The sequence below is a fragment of the Excalfactoria chinensis genome, chromosome 7 (assembly GCF_039878825.1).
Source record: "Excalfactoria chinensis isolate bCotChi1 chromosome 7, bCotChi1.hap2, whole genome shotgun sequence".
NCBI lineage: Eukaryota > Metazoa > Chordata > Aves > Galliformes > Phasianidae > Excalfactoria > Excalfactoria chinensis.
In genome coordinates this window covers 30,737,671-30,757,771 of record NC_092831.1, presented here as the reverse complement: position 1 = coordinate 30,757,771, position 20,101 = coordinate 30,737,671, and the positions used below count along the sequence as shown (strand labels likewise).

Below are 20,101 nucleotides of genomic sequence, written 5' to 3'. Positions count from 1 at the left end.
CAATACACCTGAGTGACTGGCAGGGGTGGAGTCAGGATTCAACACTTTCCCTGACCTCATTTAAGGGCTGGCAGGGAAAGGGATGGTATTCCAGTCGAGTTCTCTGCTTAGTAGAAGCCTTCTCAAGGTAAGAAGTTTTGGGTTTTTTTTTTTCCCCTCTGCTATTGTATCCGCAGTTGCAACATGTGGTTTTGTTTTCGTTCTGTGCAGTCTAAGATTAAGCTGTCTTGCTGTTACTGCTGTTTTCTTTTGTCACATTGTAGCAGTATAATTGGTGAGGCACCTGGATACTTACTTAATAGGGTTTTTTTTAAAATAACTTAGTACATTGCTCCAGATACACCAACAGAGAAAATCTTGGGGGATGCCTCAGGGTTCCTCGGTTCTCTATTGCCAAGCAGTGCACAGATATTCAAAGAAGGGGGGCCTATAAGGGTCAATGGTCTCAGTATTGAATCCCCTTCAGAAATAGCTGACTTCATCAGTAAAATAGGACAACAGTTTTTCCTTAGCAAGGAAAGAGTAGCAGCAGCATCTGCTGTGGCATGGCATTTGCTAGTCGCTATTAACCAATACTATTTCTATGAGGGAGAATTAAAAGTTAGAAAAGAGCCTTTAAAAGCTCCAGTTTGGCAAGTGGATTGTAAAATAACATGTTTTATAGGGTACACTCCTCCACTTCTAAACCCAACTTGTCCTTTGAACTTAACACCCATGTCAGTAGAAGGGAAGAAGGCTAACTTAAGCTCCAGGGTTTTCACTAGTTTAATTGAATCTTAGATGTAAGAGAAGGCTGAGCATACTCAAATCCCCCTTGAGGATGTGGGAATCTCAGGTCTTCTGGAAATAAGACTGGTAATAACACAAAAGACAAAGCGGGGTCATCACATTAAGAGTGGCCAACTGCCCACAGCATGTGATGTTATATGGTGTGCTCCAACGCAGCCCCTGAACTAATGAGTTTGTTACAACTTAAATTAAGACCAGGGGAGACCAGACCAGCCTAGCTTTTGAGATGATGGGATGAGGGGGCTGAAAGCATGGTCATTAACAGGCCCAAGATTTCCAAGCTTGCGTATGTTACCACACATCTGGCCTACAGCCAGCCTATAGGTGTTGATAAAATATAGTGACAAAAATCTTTCTTTAAGCCAGTGAGTTATGGCAGTGTGTAGAATCACATGGTCAAACAAATGCCATGTGTTTAAACACCAGCTTGTGGACCTCAGGAGAAGATCTCCAACATTATATTACATAGCTAGGATAAGGAGGAGGCCATTTATGATGACAGAATTGAGAGTCCAGACCTGGCTTCGTTTTTGGCTGAAATGGGGGTACTTGTGCTACAATAAGCCCCTTCGCACCTGTGCCATTATAGGACAAGTTGAGATATTCCAGATTTCTCCCATGCCTAGAGACCAACCACGAGTCTTATTTTACTGGTATAATGATACAATGCTAGGCAAAAGAAAACAGCAGTGATTGTCATTTCCATGTGCCGTGTAATCTGACGGGGAAGCCCTTATTGAACACCATAATGGCTTTGTTAAGGCCGCCCTGAAGACATGTGAGAGGCAGACGGTGTTTTTGCAGTGGAAATTTCCAGTATTTCTGTATGTATAGGAGTTCCAAGGTGGGGGACAGAGAGAGGGCCCCAGGGGCTGTGACTGCTGTGAGTCTTGTCTGAAATGTGATTAAAATGGGAAGAGTTGAGTATTGTGGATAAGGAAAAATGGAAAATGATTAGATAGTGTGTTGTTGTTGTTGTTGTATGGCCTGAGTAACCAATTACAGGTGAACTGGTTTTGTTGTTTTTTTTTTGTTGTTGTTGTTTTTTTTTTTTTTTTTGGCCAAAATGATGAGGATCACATTTGTCAGGCTTAAAATGTGCACATAAACAGTACAAGTCCTTTAGTTTTGTTTTGGAGCAGGAGTGGGCATATGTTATTTGTTGGATTTAGGGAGCACAGCAGTTAATCAAAGCTAGACATAATTCTGTAGGTGAAGAAAAACAGAGAAACCTCATATGGGATCCTTGAAGCTGTTTATTTCCTGTGCTTTTTCCTAGGATTAAACTTAATCACTTTTCTCTATGAAGCAATGTTTCCCCCACACCCCCTTCAGCATCCTGGCATCTAGGAACAGTGTTCCCCTTTCCCTCCCCCCAACCTTAGCTTGCTGGCTTTCAGTCTAGTCCTTTAACTAGGGAGAGAGGCTGGGGACAGCTGATAGAATGGAGTGTGTTGGCTCTGATCAGCCCCTAAACAGCCCACCTGAACCGAGCTCTGCAATTAGTGCTTATGCTGAAAAGAAAATGTTTCACCAGTTTGAGAAAGGAATGGCAGTTTGACTTTTTGAGACTACTGAGTTAATAGTGACTGGGCAATTGTTGTATGTGCCAGAAGAAGGGACCCATTCACCGGGAAGAGGTTTAAATGAGGATTGCTGTTGGAAACTTGTGAAACAGTCTGAAAGGTGTCAAAGAATCAGCTAACAACTGATGATGGCAAAGAAATCAATCCAAAGGCAAGCGTATAGGAAGGGATCAGGGATGGACTCGAATACCTTAGAAATAACTGTCCGAGGAGGGAGTGAAGCTGAGCTACAGAGACAGCATCGCATCTATTTAGAAAAACACTGGTTCTCAAACTTGATATAGAAACATTGGTTGAGAACTGTGTTATGAAACTCTGTATGTCAACCTGTAACGCTCCAGTTTTGCTCATACCAGAGGCAGACTGCACCTATCAGCTGGTACGAGACCTATGAAAAAATAATGAAGGAGTTTTCAAATGACACCCCCTGGTTCCTAGTCTTTATACTCTAATGAGTCAGATCACACTTAGACAAATGGTTCAGAGTTACAGACTTAGAAGATGGTTTATGAACTGTGCTTTAGAGTCAGAGAGTTGAGATCTTTTTGCTTTTGAAAGGATGGACCTGGAAACGGGGCAGAAGTAGCAGTATAGGTGGACCGTTTTACCCCAGGGCTTTGCGTGATTGCCTGGTTTATTTGGATGAGTGTTGGGGAAAGCGTTGGAAAGTTTTCAGCTTAAAGAGGGGATAAAGCTGTTAGAGTATACAGATGATATGCTGGTGTGTGGAGGAGAAGCATTTAAAGTGAAAGTCAAATGGTATAGTGAATTTTGCGGGGAGCAGGGGCTAAGTGTGTTTAAAAATTAACTGCATTGTGTGGGAATGTAAGTCAGCTGTCTTGAGCTTGTCCTTTCTGAGGGGAAATGGAGAGATAAGTCTGGAAGAGCTGGGCAGCTTTCTTTGCCTGGAATAAAGAGGGTGTTGCCAAGTTGGTAGATTTAACTGGATTAAGTACACAATGAATTGTAGCGTATGCACAGAAAAACAGGTTGTGAATCAAACTATCAGAGGGGGAATCCAATGTATTAAAATGGGCAAAAGAGGAATGAGAAGTAGTGGAAGTATTGATAAGGGGCTTAATCACAGTACATGTGTTGATACTGCCTGGCTTAAAGGAACCATTACAGCATTTTGTCAGTGTCAGTGAAGAAACTGTTTTAGGAGTTCTAACACAGAAACAGGGAGACAAGAGGAAACCTGTTACATATTTGCCTAAGCTGTTAGTCCCTGTATCTTGGCGTTAGCTTGAATGCATCCAGGTGTTAGTAGCAATTGGTCTTACTGGTCTGAGAGCATGCTTGGGGGCGTAAAGAGCACGGTAATGATTTCATGTGTTACCCTTCCTCTCCCCCCACCCCCAAACATATTGCCCTACATTTTGAGGCGTGGTTCTTAATCAAGGGTAAAAAGAAAAGAAATGAGGGCAGGAATCCACTCCTCTTATAACAGCTTGGTGCCAGTGAAGGATGAGACAAGGGCCCCACAGTAAGGAAGAAACTGCCACAGAAACTGAGATGAGGGAGTGAACAGATAATTAATGTAAAAGTTGTTAGAAGAATGGGTTGTGTAGGCACAGGGTCTGGAATAACAAGGGGGATGAAGTCTGTGAAGATAAGGATGGATCAGCCGGAGAACAGTGCGATGATGACATGTCTACAGGGCAAGCTGGAACCAGTTTAGGGGTGCCCCTCCTACAGAGTTGGTAGTTTACAGTGAGGAGGATTATGAGCCTTCATCCCATTACCACTCCCACTAGTTACTAGGCACATGCAAGGGGGGAGGGACAGCCTGCTAATGGGGTCTCAGGAATATAATGAATATGTATCCAAATTGCTGCAAACTATTGATTATGTGTTAGTTCAGCCTATATCTGCAGCATGTTTTTTCCTAATGCTGTGCAAGTGAGGTGGAGCTATGCCCCTTGCATCAGGGTGTATGTGCATCACTCATTAAACCTACCTGCTTTATAACTACTTTGTGGTTATGAAGTTCTGTTCTGCAAGTCAGTTTGGTACCCCAGATGGGACCACCTCTGTTTGGTGCAGGACCAGGTAAGAGAGGGGATCCTTTTGGTGTGCCCTGAGATTTCATATGCAAGTACAAGAGCAATAGTGGTTGATAATAGGATCACTGGTTCCTCCTGCGGTGACAGGGTATAGTGGGTGTCCTGTGTACTGGTAACATGGGTTCTGCTGACCATGACAGTGGGAGTTATTACCATATGTTCATCTGTTGTATATATTCAGTACTGTGTCTTTAAATTATTGTTATCTAAGCATTCAAAGCAGCATCTTGAATTCATATTTCAATTGAGATGGCACTGTGATTTCTGAGTGCATGTGTTGAATATTTAAGATGCAGCAGAGGTGCAGGGTGAGTGCAGAGCATAATGATTATCACTGTCTGACTCTTTTGATGTTCTGTATGAATTTATGAATGGGGACAAGGAACCCATAGAGGGATGCCTGTTACGTTCAGTGTATGAGTGTCAACAAATTTTTGTGATATTGTGTTCTGCTTGTCAAAAGTTATAAGTGAGGCAGATGAATCGGTGCTGGTTTGTGGTGAGATGGTTACAAAATAAATGTACAGATAGCGTTGGGCAAGTTATCTGGTATTAATGGTGTTTATTGAGACTGAATAACTGTGTTGTTAGATTTGTGGGTTTGGAAGGAAACAGGACAAACTGTTTTGATGGTGTAAGAAAGTGTAGTTGTTAACGGTATACGGAAGGATAATTGATGTTATGTGGAAGCGTAACTGAGGGCACAAATAGTGGAATAATGTACAAAGGGCAAAAATGTATAAGAGAAAACTGGCACAAGAGCAACCCCCTTTCACCATTCCCCTGCAAGCAGAACTTTCAGAGTGGGAGGGAGAGCCAGGGTCAGAGGCTGCTGCCATAAACAGGAAAGGAGAAGGTGGAGATGACCGGACACTGGAAGCAGAAATGGCCTTAATGTGCAGAGATTTAGGAAACCCAAAATCCCAGCATTAGCACTGACTGGCTCTGGAGAGGACATGAAACTGAAATAGGATGTTAGTCGTTTATGTAATGTTGAGAAATTGTAAAGTGAGTAAGTTTGGGAAGGACAGAGACTGAGAAAAGCAAATATAAGCAAGGTGTAACAGGGATGTCAGGATTGAAGAGAGGTGTATGATCTGGAAGAATTGTTATTGAGAAACAGAGACAGTAAAGAGAATTGGGAATAATATCAGCTGTTACTGTTGTGGCACTAGAATAGGGCAGTAGGACCCAGCCATCTCCTTAGGAGGGGGGGAGGTGGGGGGGGCGTGACTGGGAGCGTACGGGGAGGTCTCCGCCCCACTGGAACGAAAGCAGTGTGCTAACTGCAATGGGATAGCGGTAGAGAAATTCTATCTAGCTGAGTGAGAAGGAATCCCCTTTGATTGCGGAGCTGAACGATTAGGACCTGGGAAGTTCATCCTAGCAGATAGACTTATGTTACTGCAGCTAGGGTAGCAGGATAAAGTAGTTCGTTTTCTGATGGATACGAGTGCTTATTACACAGAGATGGTTTTGTAACTGCAGTACTGTAGTAGAAGCTAGTGCCCAACAAAGTAAGTTATACCTTTGGGATTAATTAAATTTTAGCTAAGAAAACAAGCAGGAATACAGAAATTCTGAAAGTCTGGCTTTGACACAAACTGGGAAAAACAATGTTGTACCCCCCCAGGAGTCCCAGCAATCTCAAATAAGAAACACTTAGTGGTGTGGGGTTCTGGGCAAAAATGAAGCCCTGAGTAGAAGTTAAAAGCAAGAGCTCACCCGCTCAGGGTAAGGCGGTGCCCTTTGAGGATATCTGACTGTAGAAGGATAAAATAAATAATAAGTAACATTTTGGAGTTTGAATTACCAATGGCTTTGGAATCCAAGTACAAGACTCCAATTTTGCCTGTTTTTTGGATTAGCGATTGCTTTAGTTTGGTACGAGACTTGCGGGCAAGTAATAGGATCGTTGAAAAGATACACTCAGTGGTGGCAAATCTGTGTACTTTACTAAGCAAGCTAGGGAATGAATGCGTGGAGTTAACCTTCTGGATTTGAAGGATGTCTCCCTTGCCTAGTTTGGGCATAGGAAGCCTAAGGTTATTTCCCTTTGATTAGGAAAGCCCTAATACAGGGAAAAGAGACTCAGACAACGTGGACAGAGTTAGGCAGGGTTGTGAGAACAGCTTAATGTTTTTTGAGAACTGGTTAACTTGTGAGCCTGAGACCCGGGTTCCTCCATCCCAGGTTGGAACTTTACTGCAGCATGTGGATGTCATAGCAATAAAAGGACCGTGTACAATAGACAGAGAGTTTGCTGAGTTTCTCGGTTTACAGAAAGCAGTCTTAAGGAGATGTCCTATGCAGGGTATGAAGGAGTGTGCAGTCTCCCCCCACCCCCAACCAAAGGAATGTGTGCTCCCAGATTAGGTTGCTAGCTGGGGTGGGATGCCGCCTCAGAGGAGCTCCCATGAAGTGGACCCATAAGTCATATGCAAGGACAAGAGCAATAGCTTTCCCTTGTGGTTGGCAATAGGATGGACCTCGATCACCGGTCCCTCCTGCAGTGACAGGGTATAGCAGTTATCCTGTCACATGGTCATGTGGGTTCTGCTGACTGTAACAGTGGGAGTCGTAGGTTGTGTGGTTGTTATTACCATCTGTTGTTGGTATATGGTATTGTGTCTTTAAATTATTGTGTCTTTAAATTATTGTGACCCAAACATTCAAAATAGCATCTTGATTTCAGATTTCAATTAAGATGCTGCTGTGATTTGCGAGTGTGTGTGTTGATTACTTAAGATGCAGCAGGGCTGCAGGGCGAGTGCAGTGCGTAATGATTATCACTGTCTGACTGTCTGTCTTGATGTTTTGTATGAATGTATGAATGGGGACAAGGAACCCATAGAGGGATGCCCGTTCCATTCAGTGCAGGAGTGTCAACAAATTGATGTGATCTTGTGTTTTGCTTGCCAAGAGGTATAAGGGAGGCGGGTGTATCGGTGCTGGTTTTGTGGTGAGATGGTTACAAAAGAAGCGCAAATTGCTTTGGGAAAGTTATCTGGAATTAAGGGTGTTTATGGAGTCTTAATAATTGTGTTGTTTGATTTATGGTTTCGGAAGGAAACGGGACAAACTGTTTTGATGGTATCAGAAAGTATAGTCGTTAACGCTGTATGGAAGTATAATTGATGTTATGTGGAAGTGTAAGAGAAGGTACAAATAGTCAGTAGTTTACTAAAGATGTAGGGATGTACATGGGATGTAAGTAGAGAAATCCTACCTAGTTGAGTGAGAAGGAACCCCCTCTGATGTGGAGCTGAATGATGAGATCTTGGGAAGTTTATCCTAGCAGATAAAGTTATGATATTGCAGCTAGGGAAGCAGGATAAAGTAGTTTGTTTTCTGATGGATACAAGTGCTTCTTAGTACACAGAGATGGTTTTGTAACTGTAATACATGCTAGTGCCCAACAAGGTGAGGTTTACTTTTGGGATTAATTAAATTATAGCTAAGAAATCATGCAAGAGTACAGAAAATCTTGTACATGCCAGGTTACTCTGGCTTGAAGCATAATAAAACTGGAGCTAAGGGTCAAACAATATTGACTGTCTTAGAACTGGAAGTCTGGCTTTAACACAAACTGGGAAAATCCATGTTGTGTCCCCAGGAGTCCCAGCAATCTAAATAAGACACAGTTAGGGGGGTGGGCATTTGGGCCAAGAATGACGCCCTAAGTAGAATTTAAAAGCAAGAGCTCACCCATTCAGGGTAAAGCAGTGCCCTTTGAGGATTTTGGACTGCAGAAGGATAAAAGAAATAATAGATAACTTGTTGGAGTTTGAATTACTAATTGCATGGGAATCCAAGTACGAAACTCTATTGCTGTTATTTTTTGTTGTTTAGCGAGTGCTTAAGTTGGGTTTAACACTTGTGGGCAAGCAATAGAATGATAGAATGGATACACTGAGTGGTGGCAAATCTATGCACTTCCTTAACGAAGCAAAGGAATGAGTAGGTGGAGTTAACTTCTGGGTTTGAAGTATATCTTTTCTGCCTGGTTAGGTCAAAGGAAGCCTAAGGTTATTTGCCTCTGAATAGGAAAGCCCTAATACGGGAAGAAGAGACTCAGATAACTCGGACTGAGTTAGGCAGGGTTGTGAGAACAGCTTAATGTTTTTTGAGAACTGGTTAACTCGTGAGCCTGAGACCCCGGTTTCTCCATCCCAGGGTGGAACTTTACTGCAGCATGTGGATGTCATAGCAATAAAAGGACCGTGTACAATAGACAGAGAGTTTGCTGAGTTTCTCGGTTTACAGAAAGCAGTCTTAAGGAGATGTCCTATGCAGGGTATGAAGAAGTGTGCAGTCTCCCCCCACCCCCAACCAAAGGAATGTGTGCTCCCAGATTAGGTTGCTAGCTGGGGTGGGAAGCCTCCTTGGAGGAGCTCCCATGAAGTGGACCCATAAGTCATATGCAAGGACAAGAGCAATAGCTTTCCCTTAAGTGGTTGGCAATAGGATGGACCTCGATCACCGGTCCCTCCTGTGGTGACAGGGTACAGCAGTTATCCTGTCACATGGTCATGTGGGTTCTGCTGACTGTAACAGTGGGAGTCGTAGGTTGTGTGGTTGTTATTACCATCTGTTGTTGGTATATGGTATTGTGTCTTTAAATTATTGTGACCCAAACATTCAAAATAGCATCTTGATTTCAGATTTCAATTAAGATGCTGCTGTGATTTGCGAGTGCGTGTCTTGATTACTTAAGATGCAGCAGGGCTGCAGGGCGAGTGCAGAGCGTAATGATTATCACTGTCTGACTGTCTGTCTTGATGTTTTGTATGAATTTATGAATGGGGACAAGGAACCCGTAGAGGGATGCCCGTTCCATTCAGTTGCAGGAGTGTCAACAAATTGATGTGATATTGTGTTCTGCTTGCCAAGAGGTATAAGGGAGGTGGCTGAATCAGTGCTGTTTTTGTGGTGAGATGGTTACAAAAGAAGCGCAAATTGCTTTGGGTAAGTTGTCTGGAATTAAGGGTGTTTATGGAGTCTTAATAATTGTGTTGTTTGATTTATGGATTCAGAAGGAAATGGGACAAACTGTTTTGATGGTATCAGAAAGTATAGTTGTTAACGCTGTATGGAAGTATAATTGATGTTATGTGGAAGTGTAAGAGAAGGTACAAATAGTCAGTAGTTTACTAAAGACAAAAAGGTTTAAGAGGAAGAGAGTTTACCTGTGGTGGCACGAGAGCAATCCCCCCCCGCACTGTTCCCTGCAAGCAGAACTTTCAGAGTGGCAGAGAGAGCCAGGGTCAGAGGCAGCTGCCATAAACAGGAAAGGGGAAGGTGGAGAGGAGCACTAGAAGCTAGAATAGCCTTAATGTGCAGAGACTTAAGAAACCCAAAATCCCAGCATTAGCACTGACTGCCTCTGGAGAGGGCATGAAACTGAAATAGGATGCCAGTTGTTTATGTAATGTTGATAAACTGGAAAGTGAGAAAGTTTGGGAAGGATGCAGGCTGGGAAAAGGGAAGATAAGCAAGGTGTAAACGCGATGTCAGGATTGAAGACAGGTGTATGATCTGGAAGAATATTATTGAGAAGCAGAGATGGTAAAGGGAATTGGGAATAGTAACAGGTGTCACTGTTGTGGCACTAGAACAGGGCGGTAAGACCCAGACATGAGTTCAGGTTGGGGGCGGGGGCAGGGGCTGCGAGAGCCTGGGGAGGTCTCCGCCCCTCTTGAACGAAAGCAGTGTGCTAACTGCAATGGAATAGCGGTAGAGTCATTCTATCTAGCTGAGTGAGAAGGAACCCCCTCTGATTGTGGAGCTGAATGTTCAGGACCTGAGTAGTTTATCCTAGCAGATAGACTTATGATATTGCAGCTAGGGAAGCAGGATAAAGTAGTTTGTTTTCTGATGGATACAAGTGCTTCTTAGTACACAGAGATGGTTTTGTAACTGTAATACATGCTAGCGCCCAACAAGGTGAGGTTTACTTTTGGGATTAATTAAATTTTAGCTAAGAAATCATGCAAGAGTACAGAAAATCTTGTACATGCCAGGTTACTCTGGCTTGAAGCGTAATAAAACTGGAGCTAAGGGTCAAACAATATTGACTGTCTTAGAACTGGAAGTCTGGCTTTAACACAAACTGGGAAAAACAATGTTGTGTCCCCAGGAGTCCCAGCATTCTCAAATAAGACACAGCTAGGGGCGTGGGCATTTGGGCCAAGAATGAAGCCCTAAGTAGAATTTAAAAGCAAGAGCTCACCCGCTCAGGGTAAGGCGGTACCCTTTGAGGATTTTGGACTGCAGAAGGATAAAAGAAATAATAGATAACTTGTTGGAGTTTGAATTACTAATTGCACGGGAATCCAAGTACGAAACTCTATTGCTGTTATTTTTTGTTGTTTAGCGAGTGCTTAAGTTGGGTTTAACACTTGTGGGCAAGCAATAGAATGATAGAATGGATACACTGAGTGGAGGCAAATCTATGCACTTCCTTAACGAAGCAAAGGAATGTGTAGGTGGAGTTAACTTCTGGATTTGAAGTATATCTTTTCTGCCTGGTTAGGTCAAAAGAAGCCAAAGGTTATTTGCCTCTGAATAGGAAAGCCCTGATACGGGAAGAAGAGACTCGGATAACTCGGACAGAGTTAGGCAGGGTTGTGAGAACAGCATAATGTTTTCTGAGAACTGGTTAACTCGTGAGCCTGAGACCCGGGTTCCTCCATCCCAGGGTGGAACTTTACTGCAGCATGTGGATGTCATAGCAATAAAAGGACCGTGTACAATAGACAGAGAGTTTGCTGAGTTTCTCGGTTTACAGTAAGCAGTCTTAAGGAGATGTCCTATGCAGGGTATGAAGGAGTGTGCAGTCTCCCCCCACCCCCAACCAAAGGAATGTGTGCTCCCAGATTAGGTTGCTAGCTGGGGTGGGATGCTGCCTCAGAGGAGCTCCCATGAAGTGGACCCATAAGTCATATGCAAGGACAAGGGCAATAGCTTTCCCTTAAGTGGTTGGCAATTGGATGGACCTCGATCACCGGTCCCTCCTGTGGTGCCAGGGTATAGCAGTTATCCTGTCACATGGTCATGTGGGTTCTGCTGACTGTAACAGTGGGAGTTGTAGGTTGTGTGGTTGTTATTACCATCTGTTGTTGGTATATGGTATTGTGTCTTTAAATTATTGTGTCTTTAAATTATTGTGACCCAAACATTCAAAATAGCATCTTGATTTCAGATTTCAATTAAGATGCTGCTGTGATTTGTGAGTGCGTGTCTTGGCTACTTAAGATGCAGCAGGGCTGCAGGGCGAGTGCAGAGCGTAATGATTATCACTGTCTGACTGTCTGTCTTGATGTTTTGTATGAATGTATGAATGGGGACAAGGAACCCATAGAGGGATGCCCGTTCCATTCAGTGCAGGAGTGTCAACAAATTTGTGATATTCTGTTCTGCTTGTCAAGAGGTATAAGGGAGGCGGGTGTATCGGTGCTGGTTTTGTGGTGAGGTGGTTACAAAAGAAATGCAGAGATTGCTTTGGGTAAGTTGTCTGGTATTAAGGGTGTTTATGGAGTCTTAATAATTGTGTTGTTTGATTTATGGTTTCGGAAGGAAACGGGACAAACTGTTTTGATGGTATCAGAAAGTATGGTTGTTAACGCTGTTGATGAGAACCTGGGAAGTTTTTCCTAGCAGACACACAGATGAAATTCCAGCTAAGGAAGCAGGATTAAATAGTTTGTTTTCTGATGGATATGGGTGCTTATTGCTACCCATAGATGGTTTTGTAACTGTAGTAGAAGCTTCTACCCAACAAGGATAGGCTTAGGTTTGGGATTAAGAAAATATAAACAATGATTAAACTGTGAAAATGAGTCGGAATACAGAAATTCTTGTACATGCTAGGTTACTCTGGCAAGAATTTTAATAAAGCTTGAGTTTAGGGTCAAACAATACTGACTGATGAAAAATTCTATGTCTGGCTTTAACATAAACTGGGAAAAACAATGTTGTACCACCAGGAGTCCCAGCAATCTCAAATAAGACACACTTAGGGGTGTGGGCATCGGGGACAAAAATGAAGTCCTAAGTAGAATTTAAAAGCAAGAGCTCTTTCGGTCAGGCTTAAGTGCTGCTCTTTGAGGATATCTGACTGTAGAAGGATTTAAAAAAAAAATAGGTAACTTGTTGGAGTTTGAATTACTAATTGCATGGGAATCCAAGTACGAAACTCTAATGTTGCTATTTTCTTGTATAGCAAATGCTTAAGTTGTGTTCAAGACCTGAGGGCAAATAATCGAATGATAGAACGGGTATGCTGGTATGTTGAGTGGTGACAAATCAACACAGAGTGGTAACAAATCCACGCATTTCATTAACCAAGTTAAGGGATGAGTAGGTGGAGTTCACTTCTGGATTTGAAGCATGTCTCCTCTGCCTGCTTTGGTCAAAGGAAGCGTAAGGTTATTTGTCTTTGAATAGGAAAGCCCTAATATGGGGAGAAGAGCATTATTCAACCTGGACAGCGTTATGCAACACTGTGAGAACAGCTTAATGATTTTTGAGAATTGCTCAACTCATGAGTCTGTGACCGGGTTCCTCCATCCCAGGGTGGAACTTTATTGCAGCACGTGGATGCCGCAGCAGCAACAAAAGGATCGTGCACAATAGACTGAGAGTTTGGTGAGTTTCTTGGTTTACAGAAAGCACAAATAACTCAGAATCCAGTGATGTATTTGGGATATGAGATTACAGGTGGACTTTGAACCTTAAGGACCGCCAGGAAAGAAGCCATCTGCCAAGCCCCTGAGCCACAGACTGCCAAGGAACTCCGTACATTCCCAGGAATGACAGGATGGTGCTGACTGTGAATACACAGCTGTGGACTGATCGTAAAGCTCCGAACAGCTTGATGAAGTGAGTAAGGGATGGCCAGGGTGCCTGAGGGCGGTGGCTGCACTAATGCTCAATATTGAAGAAGCTTGTAAATATACACTGGGCCAAAGGATACCGGTTTTAATATTTCATATAGTGTTTACTGTATTGGAGACAAAAGGGGGACTTTGGCTGTCACCCCAAAGAGCCCTGAAATATCTGGCCCATCCTCATAGAGCAGGGTGATATAGGAATAATAGTAACTAATATTGTCAACCCAGTATCTTTTTGTAGCGGAACTCCCAGATAACCAGGTTTACAGGATTGCTTTGAAACAACAGAAGTTGCACCTTCCAGTCGGTCGGACCTGTAGGACGAACCCTTAGAAGATTCACAAAACAACTGGTTTACTGACAGCTGCAGTATTGTGAGACAAGGAGGCTGTAAGGCAGGATATGCAGTAACCACTACTGACCAGGTAATCGAAACACAACCATCAGCTGTGGGGATTTCCTTCAGAAGGTTGAAATAGCTGCCTTGAAGTGAGCCTTAATTATGTGGACAGATGCTAAATATGTATTTGGTGTTTAGGGGCTGCTGCCATACACAGCATAGGGTGAGGTGGAGAGTAAAGGGCACTGTATGCAAGCATAGCTTTCATGTATAGAGATCTAGGAAACTTGAAATCCCAGTGTTACCTTTGGACGTCTCTGGAGAGGAGATGATAACTGAAATAGTTCGTAGTTTATGTAATGATGCAAGTTTGGGAAATGATAAAGTCAAGGAAGGACATAGGCTGCGAAAGTCAGAGAGAAGTAATTGAATCATTGAAGGGATACAGTCAGTGGTGGTAAATCAGTGCACTTGATTAATGAAGCTAAGGAATGAGTAGGTGGAGTTAACTACTGGATTTGAAGTATGTCTCTTCTACCTGGTTTGGACAAAGGAAGCCGAAGATAATTTCTCTTCGATTAGAAAAGCCCTAATATGGGAACAAGGGTGTCAGTTAATCTGGACAGTGTTACCCAGGGTAGTGAGCACAGCATAATGATTTTTGAGAACCGCTCAACTCGTGAGCCTGAGACCCAGGATCCTCCATCCCAAGGTGGAACTTTACTGCTGCATGTGGACGCCGCAGCAACAAAAGGACTTCGTACAATAGTCTGATAATTTTCTGTGTTTCTTGGTTTTCAGAAAGCACCAATAACTCAGCAGCGAGTGATGTATTTGGGATATGAGATTATACCTGGACTTGGAACCTTAAAGGACTACCAGGGAAGAAGCTATTTGCCAAACCCCTTCACTACAGACGGCCAAGGAACTCCATATGTTTCCAGGAATGACAGGATGGTGTTGACTGCGGATAAAGAGCTACACACTGATGATAGGCTTCAAACAGCTGGAAGTGAATAACAGGTGGCCAGGGTGCCTGAGGACGGTGGCTGCACTGGTGTTCAGTATTTGAGAAGCATAAAAATCTACGCTGGGACAAAGGATACCAGTTTTAATATCTTGTATGGCGTTTACAGTATTGGAGACAAAAGGGGGACACTGGCTCTCACTCCAAAGATTCCCGAAATACAAGGCCATCCTGGTAGAGCATGGTGATGTAGGAATAACTGTAATATTGTCAACCCAGTATCTTTTTGTAGCGGAACTTCTGGATAACCAGGATTTCACGACTGCTTTGAAACAACTGAAGCTGCACCTTCCAGTCGGTCGGACCTGTAGGATGAACCCTTAGACGATGCACAAGACAGATGGTTTCCTAAAAGCCACAGTATTGTGAGACAAGGAGGCTGTAAGGCAGGATATGCAGTAACCGCTACTGACCAGGTAAGTGAAGCATAACCATCACAGTGGGGACTTCCCTTTTGAAGGCTGACATAGCTGCCTTGAAGTGAGCCTTAATTATATGGACAGATGCTAAATATGTATTTGGTGTTTAGGGGCTGCTGCCATACACAGCAAAGGGTGAGGTGGAGAGGATAGGGTATGTGAGCTTAGGGGTGTGGGCATCTTGGACTAAAATTAAGCCCTAAATAGAAGTCAAAAGCAAGATCTCGCCCGGTCAGGGTAAAGCGGTGCCCTTTGAGGGTATGAGACCGTAGAAGGATAAAAGAAAGAATAGATGACTTACTGGAGTTAAAATTACTATTTGCCTAGGAATTAACGTACAAGATTCTTTTGCCGTTTTTTTGGATAACAAGTGCTTTAGCTCGGTACAGAACTTGAGGGCAAGTAATAGAAGCGTTGGATGGATACACTCAGTGGTGGTAAACCCGTGTACTTGATTAATCAAGTTAAGATGGAGTTAACCTTCTGAATTTGAAGGATGTCTTTTCTGCCTGGTTTGGCCATAGGAAGCCTAAGCTTATTTGTCTTCGGATAGGGAAGCCCTAATACAGGGAGAACGACGTCAGTTAACCTGGAGAGCGTTACCCAGGGTCGTGACAACAGTTGAATGATTTCTGAGAAATGGTCAGCTCTTGAGCCCGAGACCAGGTTCCTCCATCACAGAGCGGTACTTTAATGTAGCAGGTGAATGCTTCAGCAACAAAAGGACTTTGTAGAATGGGAGTTTGCTGTGTTTTTTGGTTTACAGAAAGTATGAATAATACAGCTGCATGTAACACATCTGGGATATGAGATGGCAGCTCATCTCTGAGCCTTAAGGACTGCCAGGGATTTGCTTAGCAATGTTATCATTAGCATTTGTATGTCTTAATACTTGTCTGATTGCTGTGTTTGTATACAAGTATCAAGGGCAGTGACAGAAGTATGCCGTTTGTGATCCTGTCGCTAAATTCATTTGCTCAGTACAACTGTAAAAGCGGTCTAAGGGAGTCCATTTACTTAGAGGCAGGTGTCATATTTAACAGTGGCTGCTATTAAGGGAAGTAATAACACTCTCAATAGTGGGCACGGATATCATAATGTAAGTAATACGAAGAGCCAGTGTTGTTTGGGCACAAGTTATCAGTGGCTGCAGGGAGATGGGAGAGCTCTAACTCCCACCAGGCTTAGGGAGAACTAAACTGAACTGGAATCAAAATCCGAGGAGCATTAAAGGGGTGAATAAGCCACTCGTATGGGTGGGGGGTTTAAAAGGGGAAATCGCTAAGAAGTGTCATTCTGTGTACAGGTCTTACTGCTGCTATGAAGATCAGCAGTGTATAGCACGTGCCAGAAATCCAAGCAATTTCTTCATTGCAGGGATTAGTTTCGTGATTGCAGGACTGAGTAGAAGATGTGGTGTTGAGGCTGAAAAAGAAGAGCAGTGAAAAGCTTTCCTTCTGCAAGCACCTAGAGAACAGCTGGTACCTGAGAGAGAGTCGAATGGTAGCTTCCCAGTAAGCGACTTTGTTCCAGGAGGACAACCAGAGCATGTGAGATCACAGTAAGACAAATTGGGAAAACTCGGTGACCCTTGTCAGCCCTTCGATAGAGACTGGACATACATGTGAAGAGAAGGAAGGTGGGTACTTACATGTTAGTATTGAGGAGGTCCTCTATTTTGTTACCATGCTGGCGAAATTAAAGACTTTGATTTCATCCACAGGGAATCAGAGAGAAAGTGTGTGTGGGAAGAGCCGCTAACACGGGGAGAACAGAACCTGTTGTTTGTAAAGGATTTGACGATCTGTGGGGACCTGCAATGTTATTTACTGCCGGTGACCATTGTGCCATGCAGTCTCGTACTCAGAGAGCTGTTTATTGGGATGATTACTCCCCGGGACAGCTGATGATTCATTCGGTGCTCATCGGTTCTCTCCCTTTAACCCTCTAGGAGCCTATTAACAAATACATCTGGAAGGCTTGAGGCTCTCAGGAGGAAACGGACACAAGGAATCATCTGGATTTCACCCACCTTGAAGTCGTGGTTTGTTTAGCACAAGGAAGAGTTTTCTACTTCCATTTCCCAGTTAAGCTCTCTCTAACCTTTGTTCCTCTGAAACAGGTAAGTTTTTCCTTCTTTTGTTTTAGAGATGTTCACGAATGACAATCTTGTTGTTATAGTTCTCATGTTTCCTTGTAATCCTTTCCCTTTCCCTGGGATGTCTGTTGTGTCGTTAGTGTTAGTTTTTCAGATAGGTATGTTGTTCAGATCGATGTATGTAGTTGCGGATACTGATTCTGTCACACTGACTGGCCAGTCGCAGTCGTCTGCCTTACTGTTAGGTGTAACAGAGGCTTAAGCCTTTTAGCCATGGGTAAGCACAGTAATGCAATATATTCTGGAAAGGAATTTGTCCAGGATAGTACCGGCTGAGTCCCACAACTGCAAGGAGACTTTGGATAAAGAATAAAAACAGGGTGTCAGATGCAACTAGCATTCCTGCGGTGTTCCACATCAGCATTGGAATCCAATCAGGGTTTTTAAGCGAGCATGTTGTTTGATTGGGAAAGAGTTAATTTAAAATAGAACCAGTTAGTAGGTAGATATATTTGACAAAAGTCAAAATGATGTTTCTCTTCTTATTAGTTGCATACGGTGGGAAAAAAAAAAAAAAAAATGTAATCAGTGAATTTTGCAAGCTGATTTGGGACCAGGCAAACATATTCCCAAGAAAATTTCAACCTCTGTGAAGTCTTTTTGATTTAACTTAGTCCTGCTGCTGCCTCTCAGCTTTTTGTCTTAACAATATGCAATGCATGTATGTGCTGGAACTGATTTACTATGTGTTACTCTCTACCTATTAGCTAATAGAGTATGGGCTTGACAGTTCAGAAACAAACAGGGAAGGGTTGACGGTAGTTAGTGTGCTGTACAACACTGTAAGGATTTGTTTGGGAGAGTAGCACCGTCACAGCTCAAAACGTGCGTCTTGACATCGAGCAAAGAACTCACATAGTTTAGAGGTGTTCCAATGAGAGCTGTAAGAAAGCACTTAGCTATATTGAAAGAGGATGTGTGTGTGTGAGAAGCTCTTTTATTTTGGGACTAGGAGGTAATATTATTGTAGATAGCAGCAATCTTTGAAAAGTCTGTGGTTGTTGTTGTGCTGACATTATGGGCTTTGAATACAACTATGAAGTTCAAGTTATATCATCAGTTGTTATAATCCTAGCATATGTGAATCTAAAAATGACTACCTGCTTTATCTAAATTGAATGTTAATTCTGTAAAGTGATTACTGCAATACAAGATCTGTAGCAGGTGCTAGAATGCAGGAGACACTAAGGACTAATTTAAAAAAACAACCCACTGCCACAAAAAAATGTGTGGCCTCCTCACAAAGGTGGTAACATGGGGTTCTCTGTCTGTGACTAAGTCTGCTCTGTATACAGTTGGCTAGAATGTGTTTTTTCACTACTGTTACCATCCCATCTTCACCGTGTACCGTAGTAGCTTAGAACTGATTCAGCTTGTGTGTTTCAAGACTTTGGTTGGTACTTTGAACAATTACATGAGTGTGAAGCATTTTTAATTGTTATTAGTGATTACACGTATATTGCAATGAGAACAACATAGATGTTTTGTTCGCATGAATTATTAGGATGAATTATCAAGCTGGGTTGGCATAGTAGTTAAGCTGTATGAGAAAGCATTTCAAAGGCACCTGTAAACACACAAAAGAGTTGCAAAACAGAAGGGGGAATGGGAAAAGATGTTATTGTTCAAAAGTGACATTAAAAAGGAGTTCTGCAAGTAGCAGGGTTTAACTTGCAGTCCAGAATGAAAGCTTTGGAACAAACTGAAGATGAGAAGGTGGTGTGCTGACCTTGGTGATACATGTGAGAGTGTGGAACGGAGAGAAGTCGGAATACTGCATTCCTGTCACAACGGGAAGTGCTGAATAATTCCAAAAGCAAGGGGTTGGAAATGGACTTGTATGGAAAAGTACGAAGAATTAATTGCTATGGTGGTGGAGATTCAAGCTGGGATGTAATACTTGTCAGAAAGGGTGGTCAGGCAATGGAACGGACTGTCAAGGGAGGAGATAGACTCACGGAACATGGGGGTGTTAAAGGAAAAATGTGAATGGTTGGCTGGGAATATTTATTAAGTCTCTTACAGTGTTGCAGATTATAGGATTATATAATGGTAACGGTTGGAGGACTATAAGAGATGCATGGACAACGTCAGAGAGCCAGGAGAGGATGAGGAGTGCTGGAACAGAATACGGAATGGGATGTATCGAGAAGAAGAATGTACAAAGTCAGAATAAAAAAGAGGAAAAGGACAAATAAAATATTCCAAAAACAGGTTGTACGTGTAATTGTATGTACTAAATTTTCATTTAATTCATATTCTCATCTCATCTCATCTCATCTCATCTCATCTCATCTCATCTCATCTCATCTCATCTCATCTCATCTCATCTCATCTCATCTCATCTCATCTCATCTCATCTCATCTCATCTCATCTCATCTCATCTCATCTCATCTCATCTCATCTCATCTCATCTCATCTCATCTCATCTCATCTCATCTCATCTCATCTCATCTCATCTCATCTCATCTCATCTCATCTCATCTCATCTCATCTCATCTCATCTCATCTCATCTCATCTCATCTCATCTCATCTCATCTCATCTCATCTCATCTCATCTCATCTCATCTCATCTCATCTCATCTCATCTCATCTCATCTCATCTCATCTCATCTCATCTCATCTCATCTCATCTCATCTCATCTCATCTCATCTCATCTCATCTCATCTCATCTCATCTCATCTCATCTCATCTCATCTCATCTCATCTCATCTCATCTCATCTCATCTCATCTCATCTCATCTCATCTCATCTCATCTCATCTCATCTCATCTCATCTCATCTCATCTCATCTCATCTCATCTCATCTCATCTCATCT

The 20,101-nt window shown here is 42.7% G+C and overlaps 1 long non-coding RNA gene across 4 annotated transcripts; it reads left to right on the top strand.

Annotated features, from left to right (window-relative positions):
* The first annotated feature begins 77 nt into the window (after positions 1 to 77).
* Positions 78 to 19,424, top strand: LOC140255090 (uncharacterized). 4 transcript variants are annotated; one of them, XR_011904383.1, is made up of 5 exons: positions 101 to 127; positions 13,156 to 13,324; positions 16,499 to 16,760; positions 17,073 to 17,243; positions 19,305 to 19,424. It is a non-coding gene; the product is annotated as an uncharacterized lncRNA (long non-coding RNA). The 4 variants fall into 4 exon arrangements; XR_011904384.1 differs by lacking the exons at positions 17,073 to 17,243; positions 19,305 to 19,424 and adding exons at positions 13,018 to 13,090; positions 16,845 to 16,986 and having other exon boundaries at positions 102 to 127; positions 13,182 to 13,324; XR_011904382.1 differs by lacking the exons at positions 17,073 to 17,243; positions 19,305 to 19,424 and adding an exon at positions 16,845 to 16,986 and having other exon boundaries at positions 78 to 127; positions 13,163 to 13,324.
* The last annotated feature ends 677 nt before the right edge of the window (positions 19,425 to 20,101 follow it).